General features: G+C 39.1%; 1 pseudogene; it reads right to left on the reverse strand.

Annotated features, from left to right (window-relative positions):
* Nucleotides 1-1,257: 1,257 nt before the first annotated feature.
* On the reverse strand, nucleotides 1,258-1,376 carry LOC111731188 (annotated as a pseudogene).
* Nucleotides 1,377-9,492: the final 8,116 nt, after the last annotated feature.

The raw sequence follows: 9,492 nt of genomic DNA on the forward strand, positions 1-9,492 counted from the left end.
AAGTGAGAGTCAGAGGAAGATTTGAAGATGCTGTGATACTGGCTTTGAAGATAGAGAAAACAGGCTATAATACAAGGAAGACAGGTGGCTTCCACACACTGAAGAAATCAAGGAAATGGATTCTCCACTAGAATCCTCAGATAATCAAGGAAATAGATTCTCTCCACATTCCAGAATCCTCCAAAGGGAACACAGCCTTGCTGACACCTTGACCTAGAGACCATGTTGGACTGCACTTTCAGAACTATAAGGTAACAAATTTGTGTTGTTTTAAGCCACTAAATTTGTGGTAATTTGTTACAGTAACCATAGAAAAGTAATACATCCCCAATGGTAATATTTTGCAAAACTACAATAATATCACAACCAGGATATTGACGTTGATGCAATCCATTGACTTTATTCAGATTTCCCCAGTTTTACTTATACTCATTTGTGTGTGTTTGTATTGTTATATAAAATTTTATCATCCATATGGGTTCACCAGCACAGTCAAGATACTGAACAGTTCCAGACACCTTATATTGTCCCTTGTATTGTTCTTTTACAAACCCCCCTCACCCCCAAAACATACTTTCCCTCCTCCTCCTCTCACCTCTATCTCATTCCATCCCTAACCCCAGGTAACCGTTAATCTGTCTTCCATTTCTAAAATATTGTCATTGCAAACATCACATAAATGGAACCATATAATATACAACTTTTGGGATTGATGTTTTTCACTCAACATAATTCCTTGGAAATTTATTCAAGTTGTTTGTTGTCTGTATCAATAGTTCACTCATTGTTACTCTCTGTGAAGTTTTGCAGCATCTTGGGAGTGATAGCAAAGGTATAACAGACATTGACAAAAGCCAAATATTGTAGAAAGAAGTACGTGTGTGTTTGAAGTCTGAGATCTGTCTTGATGAGTAGAATCATTCCAATATCACCCACCATAGATGTCACATAGGTGACTAAAATTACAATGAAGAGGACACACTGAAACTCATGTTGGGCACCAAATTCCAGGAGAAAGAATTCAGTTTCTTCCGTGGTAATTTCTTGGGTCATGACTACCAAAAATTTAGAAAGGACCAAGAGCAGGACCATGAACGGAAACCTTTGTGACTTCTTGAAAGAAAAGAAACTCTTGCATTTTATGTCAACTTTTTAAATTGGATTTTCATGGCAAATACTCACAACTGGGTTTATTGCTTTCCAAATAGTTGATTGCTTTCCAAATAGTTATTTATTTGTTTGTTTGTTTGTTTATTATGCCTACAGCACCTGGTCTTCCTAGGTGGTCTCCTGTCCAAGTACTAACCAGGCCCGACCCTGCTTAGCTTCCAAGATCAGATGGGATCGGGCTTGTTCAAGGTAGCATTGCTGTAGACAGTTCATCTATTTTCTGGATAAGAAACCAACCACATCAAAAATGATATGTATGCCATGGATTCATTTTCAAAATGAAGAAGATGTCATAAAAAAAGACTGATCCTGACCTCTAATATGTGTGATTCTAAGAAACATTAAAACACATATTCGCTATATTAAACAGGTATCCATATTTGCTCAAAGCAACGTTCAAATATAATTTTGAACCCTTTTAACAACTTATAGTTTTTCTCAGTCATTTATCAGTTTAATCCTGATTTAAACTCCTGCAAATTTGTCTATGTAGAGATAAAGCAAAATGGTTAATCTATGTTAAGTGTACACCAGTGTTTCTTGTACCATTTTAATTTTTATAAAAGTTTTATATTTAAAAATAAGAAGTTAATGAAAAACATGGATATAAAACCATTTTCATGCAAAAACAAAGGGAGAGAATTTACCATCAAGAGTTGTGCTCTAAAGATGCTTCTAAAGTCTGAAGTTCAGAAGCAAAGAATGTGATCTCTGAAGAAAGTCTCAGAAACAAGAAGAAACGGTGAGCTTAGAAACTGGCAAACATGTGGGGAAACTGGAATCAATAGAGACAGTATACAATATTAACAATATTGTCCATAGAGAAGCAACAAACTAAAACTATCAGCTAATGTTAATATATCAGATTGGAGAATTTTATAGATTTAAGGTGCTCTAAAATTCTTGTACTTTAGGCTTTTACTTAGATATATGTATTTAATAATTACAAAGATAAAAATAAAAAGTTTTTTTAAGCTGAGGGGAATAAATGGAATTTTAACATCAATCATTCACAATAAATATAATAAATGAGATGAAAAGAATAATAGAAAATGTCAAGATAAATAGAAATCACTTGAGACAGCATAAATAAATCCAATTAAATTAGTAAGGAAAGTAAATATAAAGAGACTAAACTCATCATAAAAATTTAAAGATTGTTAAGTCGGATTTTAAAATTGTAAAGAAGCCATGTACTATAATAGACAAAAAAGTGAAAAGGAACTAAAGAACTAATGATTAAATAAATAATGGTATAGAAAAGAAGAGAATATTATGCGTTAATGAAAATAAATCACAAGAGCTAGATTTTTAAATCTAAATCTTAAACTCATAATGTAGAGGAGAAAGCTCACAGTGCATATAATATTGGGTCTTCAGTGGTATTGGTGACATTTTATGTCCATAGCTATTTGTTGGTTACACATGTTCATTATATATTTTGTATGCTTTCTTGTAATTATTAAATATTTTTTGTATGTATTTTACCCCCCTTAAATTTCTGTTAAGTGTAGATTACAGACATACCATCTCTCAACAAGTCAAATGCTCCCAGTTTTTTAAAAATCAAAGCCACACTTCCTTTATAAGACATTAGAGAAACAAGGATATTACCATTTTAAGTGTTAAAAGAGGTCAATTCGGTTCAAAGAAAAATCAAGCAACTCAGTTGCTAAAAACAATGTTCAGAGGTTTAGGGCCTGAAATGGTGAATTAGTTACACCTACAGTCCTCAAGTTCAATTGTTATGGTGATTCTCTGTGACAAAAGTCAGAGTTAATAGCGTCCAAAAAGAAAATAGGAGTCAAACACTGTTTGACTTTAGGGGATGATCTCATCTTGTTAGAGGATCTAGAAACCTTCCCTGAAATAAGTGGATTTAATATTGGTTCTAGAAATATGTTTGGGCTCCTGTAAGGTGGAGATCTGGATCTGTATAGCCAGGCAAGGCAACTCTGAGCAGAGGAAGTACTTAGAATAAAAGTGTGGTGATGCCCCACAAGCTAAGGACAAGAGGCAATAAGGACTCACATTATATACAATTAAGAGGTGTTGCTCTAATTAGCAGCACTTTTATAGTAAATCACAACAGACTTTTCCTGTATCTCATTCAGAGATATTTTGTTACCCTAACTTTATTGAGTTGTAATTGAGATACGACATGGTGTAAGTTTAAGGTGTGCAGTGTGATGATTTGATACACGTATATATATTGTGAAATGTTTACCATAATAAGGTTAGTTATCACATCCTTCACCTAACACAGTTACCATGTTGTTGTTATGGTGAGAACATTTAAACTCTACTCAATAGCGATTTTCAAGTACACAATACAGTACTATTAACTATAGTCGCCCTGCTGCACATCAGAGTCCCAGAACTTATTCATCTTATAACTGGAAGTTTAAATCCTTTGACCAAGACCTCATTTCCCCTACTCTCTAGCCGCTGGCCACTACTGTTCCACTCAAGGATATTCTTAAGTTATCTAAATTTTGAGTCTAGACCTGACGTCTCCCTTCCCCAAAGTGTTGGCTGGTAACTAAGAGGGATTATTTCACTTGCAAAACCTATGCTGAGCACTGACAATAACGGAGGCATTGTTTTAGGTACTGACTGTCCCAAGTGCTCCCGACTCAACTGTCAGCAGATCCTCCTTTTTCCACTTTTGGTTTTCTGGAGGAGGATTTTCTGGAGTCTGCAAAGAACCAAAGATGAAAAGTCCTGGTGTATTTCTCTGACTTTCACTCTTGGATTGTCCTTCCAGACACTACAATGAGTGTCTGCTTAGAAAAATACACCAAGGGTTACTTTTTAAAAAGTTTTATTTGTTAGAATACCCCTTTCTACACTTGTAGCAAGGTGACATTTTTGCTTTTACTACAAATGGTGAATTGATTTTTGAGGGCTGTAAAATTAGTGCCTATTCCCATGAGAATCTCAGATGCTGGAGGCTGGGTTGAGTGTATATAGTATTGAGTGTCCCAATTGAGACTATTAAAAAAAATTTTTTTTCAGGTTTCTATCTTCTAGGGACTTTTTGTCTTATTTACTTCCATGAGCTTGGGGACCATCTTTTTCCACTTGGGGCAGATCTTGAATTTTTTAAACCTAGTTTTGCATCCTGGATCTTCTAATTACTCCAAACTTCAGTTCCTCATCTGTAAAATAGGGCTAATGCCCATGCTGCCTCAGTGGTATTTATATATAGAAGAGCAAACACACATGTATGAACTCATCATCCGACTCTTGGTTTAGGAAAATAGGCATCTGCTCCTTTCTCACCTTTGTGACTTAGATCTTTCTTTCTTCCCATAACCAAAGGGCATATATCTATCCTTTGTCCTTAGGTGCTAAATACTAATGTGAATCACTTGTTTGCTTTGGATGGTGAGCCCCTTGACAGCCAGGTAGATGTCATATCCAGCGCAGTGTCTGTAATTAGTATGTATCCAAATCTTCATGGAATAAATAAATAAATGTACATGAATGAAAGAGGCATGATCTCCGATAGAGAAATCTACCCCTTCTATTTTATAGTGATGACTACTCAGAGCCCAAAACCAACACCCAATAATAGTAATGTTTATTGAGGGCTTACCATTTCAAGGCATTGTGTCGAAAGGTTTTACATGTATTGTCTTGTTTACTGGGCACACAACCCTATGGCCTGTTATTATCTGCATTTGTAAATAAAGGAGCTAAGGCTCAGAGATGCGCAATGTGAGCCAGGATCACACGGATAGTATGGGATGCACATGGAATTAAAATAAGTCAGTTGGAATCCAGAATTTAAGATCTCAGTTGCCAGGCTGAGCCAGATTCAGAGTATAAAAAGAACCAAAATGAAGAACTCTTCTGTTTTCTTGAGGAAACATATAAATTCAGCGATTCTATGTTAAATGTTCTATGTTAATGCAATAGATATTATTAGCACCTACTATGTGCTAGGCACTGGTCTAGGCACTGGGGACACATAGAAAAGAAGAACATATGGATATGACTGATGGAATTTGCATCCTTGTGTGTGTGGTGAACAGACTATGAACTAAGAAACCGACTAATAAACAAGACAATTTCTGATGAGGATAAGAATTGTAAGGAAAATAACATACTGTGGAGGGATGTACCTGAAAGGAGACACTACCTTAGTCAGGAGAAGCCTCCTCATAGAGATGGTTCAGTGGGAAAAGCAAACCCAACTGAAGGAAATGATGGTTCAAAAACTTAGAAGTGGGAACAGGAATGAGCTGGGCTTGAGTTTTCCCGAGGACAAGAAAACAGCCTGGAGGGACTGATGTGGAACACGTCACACACTGGGTTAGAGACCCAGGTGGGGCTTTATCATATAGCACCTTTGGGGTCTTGGTGGGGAGTTTGGATTTTATTGTAAGAGTGATAGGAGTCATTGTAAGGTTAGTGAGGGAGGTGACATTAGATCATTGCATTGGAGAGATCATTCTTGCTGCTGATTGGGATGTAGATTATAAGAGAAAGAATGAATATCTGGATGCCATAGAGGAAGCTCTGTGGTTTTTTGATTGAAAGATAATAGTAGTTTGAACTAGAGCAGTTAGTATCAGGGAAATGGAGACAATGATACTTAACTGCACTATTTCGAGAAGGTAGCATTTACAGTGTTGCAAGAAGCGACACCCAACAGAGAAATTTGGACACTCAGACAACTTTGGTAGAGGAAGGAGAATTTATTAGTGGGCAGAGTGTGTGGGCTTAACAGCACCAAAGCATGAGCTCCCCTTGGTTAGATTTCTTACAGTTTTTATACCTCTGCAGTGTCCATGCAAGGGGCACGGGATTCCTTTGTCTGAGGTTCTAGGTGCACCTCATGACTCAGGATGGGGAGGGGGAGTTTCTGGTGGCGCTGCAAGGGGGAAGGAATTCCCAGACCACTAGTCCTTTTTATTTACAGATTATTTGTCTTGTAGGTGTGATAAGAGTTTCCAGAAGGCCATTCAGAGATCTATAGGATGTAGTTAATCTATAACCGGCTGAATCGGTCATTTCTGTAAGCCCTTCCCTTTGCATTTTTTAGATACCTTCTCTCTTAACAGGAATTGCTATTGGTTTGAATCCAGGAAGTAAAAGAAAGAGAGAAATGAAGTTTGATTCTTAGATTCTTGTTCTGATCATTTGCGCAAATGGTGGCGTCATTTAACTGTGATGGAGAAGACAGAAGTAGGTAAAATAAAGTTCAGATAAATGAGATAAGACATTACCAATCCCGCCCCCTCCCCCCCAAAACAACCCTCAGTGTAATTGAAACATAAAAGGGATTTTAAAAGGCTTTGTTAGGGACTTGGTAAAAATGAAGATGGTGAAAAGCTGCTAAGAGGAATGCAAGGAGACAAGGACCGGATTCCTTCAGTCCCTTCATAGAACTTCTCCTTAGTTGAGTTGCAGAGTAGATATCCCTCAGAGCTCCCTCAGCAGTGTGGGGCAGGTGGTGATCCAGGTGGCTTGCTGCAAAGGCAAACAGAAACCAAACAACTAGAGCCCCCACCTCACAGCTGCTTAAATTACCTGAGAGGAGGCCAGCTGGAGTCCATGAGCTTGACGTCACCTGAGTTTTTGATAGCCTCCAACAGACATGAGCAGATACCCGGTGATGAATCCAACAGCTCTAAGAGAATAAGAGTAGCTGGCATTCAAATCTCTTCCTTTCTAATGGTCTATAGTCTGTTATGGAGGTAGCATAAGCAAGGTACATTGATCCTTTTCACCTGAAACACCTACCTGTTTATTACCACTCCATCATGCTAAACAAAGAAAGCTCTGATTCATTTTTGTCACCCTCTTCCTGTCAGCTGATTCTATGCTTTGACCCTCAATTCTTAAAATATCTTTTGACAGGTGCCTTTCCCAAGCTAATGTCCCCATGATCATTTGACTAGTTCTATGAACAGTGAAAGGTGAGATTTATAGCGATACCATCTTACTGGATTTTTCTGTTGTCCCAAATGACTGATGCCTCATGATTTCCACTTGGCCAAGGGATTTCGTTACAAAGGGTGTTAGAGGCTCAATCATTCAATCTGTGGCAAAGTGCTTGTGGGGTAAAAAGTGAGGGGAGGAGATGCAGAATGGGGTTCCTAAGCTGCAAAGCCTCAGCCTGGACGGGCTCACTCCACCTTCATGACTGTAGGCGCACGCTGACCACAGAAAGGCTGCGGCTGCTCTGGACCTGACGGCTGTTTTTTTTTTTTTTTTTTTTAATCTCTATCCCGAGGGACTGTGCCGATGGGTGGGGAGCAGAGGGCTTCTCCAAATTGCAGGCCCACCAAGGAGAGGTGTCCCTTGAGAGAGGGGCTCACTGGGTGTGTGGACACACGCAGCCCTCAGTGGAAAGGGGACTTCCTTGGAATGGGACAGCCGGGACAGCCGGCCCTGCTCAGAGGCCCGTCACCAACCTGTGCTGAATGCGGATTCCGAAGGTGGAAAGGCGGCGGCAGCAAAGGGCGGTGGGTATGTGGGGGAATGTGGCAGACTCCCTCCCCTCCTTTTTGCTTGGCTCCATTAGCCGGTGCTGGGCCACATGGGTGGGCTGGCTGGGTGCAGTTCTCCAGCAGGAGCTCTTCCAGGTCCATGGACTCCAGGTGGAAAGACGCCATGCTACGGGAAAGTCTTGTCCCAGCTTCTTCAGGACCAGTGGGAAAAAGTCTGGCAGGCCCCTGTCCCCAGGGGAACAAACCATGCTTGAGCATCTCTAGGAGTTGGACCACATGAGATCGAGAAAATCAACCACTGCTTTCCACTCCCACTTGCAGCTCTGATATCAGGCAGAAGAAATCATCTATAGATCAACCAGTTGGAGGAATCTGGGCTCTTGTTAGATCTATCTAAGAAGTCAATGAAGCTTTTCTATCTGACAAGTCAACGAAGCTTTCCTTTCTTTTAATTTCCTATCTAACTTCCGTATTGATATTATTACCATTTCAATACTCAGTCCTCCCAGACAACTCATTCTTGTTTTCTTAGCTTTGATATGCACGGCTAACCCTTAGGACCAGTGAGTAATGTAATGTATTGTTCTTCATTGCCCCATTTTGTACCACTCTGGTCCGAGCGCCCTCTGCTTCAGCCCTAGTAACTTCTTTCAAGTCATCACACTCCCTTCTGATCCAGGGTTTTTGCCCTAGAACCCAGGTCTGAAATTAAGAAACCAAATCAAACCAACCAACCCAAACAAAAAACCCAAAAGAGTTTAGAAGAAGGGAATGAAATGCTTCCCGGTAGAATTTCAGACAACAGATAAACCCATACTGCTGACCTGCTTGGAGCTGGGAATGGAGTTTGTGCTGTTGTGCTTTTCTTCTCTGCAGCTAAGATCAGCTGAAACCTGCCCCCCATGAATCAATGAGCAAAAGCACAGACACTAAGCATCACTATGCCACTGAGAGCATCCACTTATCCTTCCACCACTGGAACACTCTTGTCTTAAGACATGCTTAATTCCGTACAAAGCTTGAAAAATGCCTTGACACAGCCCAGGGTATACCTTATAGAATACAAATCCTTTCTTTCAGTAGGGTCATCCAATAATGAGGTTTGGTAGTTCTGCTTTGGTGAGTAGGAATTAGGTAAACAAATGTTATAGTCAAGGACAGGCTATTCTTTAACAGAGCACAAGTCACCTAAAATATAGAAACTTTACTTGCTTGATCAGTTGCTGTTGGAACTGAATGTAGGAAACGCTTTTAAGAAATTTTATAACTTGGAAACAAATATATAAGTACACACCAATTACACATATGCAGCACAATAATGAAAATATGAAATGAATATTGAAATATTTAAAGCGATTTTAATGTTAATTATACTCAATTTTTAAAGGAAGAGAAGTTCGAACATTCAAAAAAGGAATAAGCAAAAAAATCTGTGCTTCAACAGGAACTTCTAAATACATGATTCTCTTCTAAGAGCAATTGCACTGTTTTTCAAAAAGTTCTCCATCCATGGTCTCTACATGGTCCACTTTTTTCTATGTCCACTTCATCAGTAAAACTGTTACGTGGCTCCTGTTAATACCCCAGTGACTGAGAAGAATTGACTAAGAACTATCAGTGAGGCTAAGTCCAAGATCCTATTGAAAAAAGAAAAACATTGGGCTCCCATTTCCTTTCTGTCATCCTGGCCAAAGCCATCTTATGTTTTTTTTGTTTCTTATCTGCACAGGAAATCTTCAGAAAAGGGGTTATTATGGCACTGACAAGTAAGCAAGGAAAGCTTTTGCAGCTTCACCAGATCTTTTCGGAGATTCAATTACATGCAAGTCAAGGCTGATATTCTGCATCGTTTTGTAGT

Source organism: Pteropus vampyrus, unplaced genomic scaffold, assembly GCF_000151845.1.
Source record: "Pteropus vampyrus isolate Shadow unplaced genomic scaffold, Pvam_2.0 Scaffold352, whole genome shotgun sequence".
Taxonomy (NCBI): Eukaryota; Metazoa; Chordata; class Mammalia; order Chiroptera; family Pteropodidae; genus Pteropus; species Pteropus vampyrus.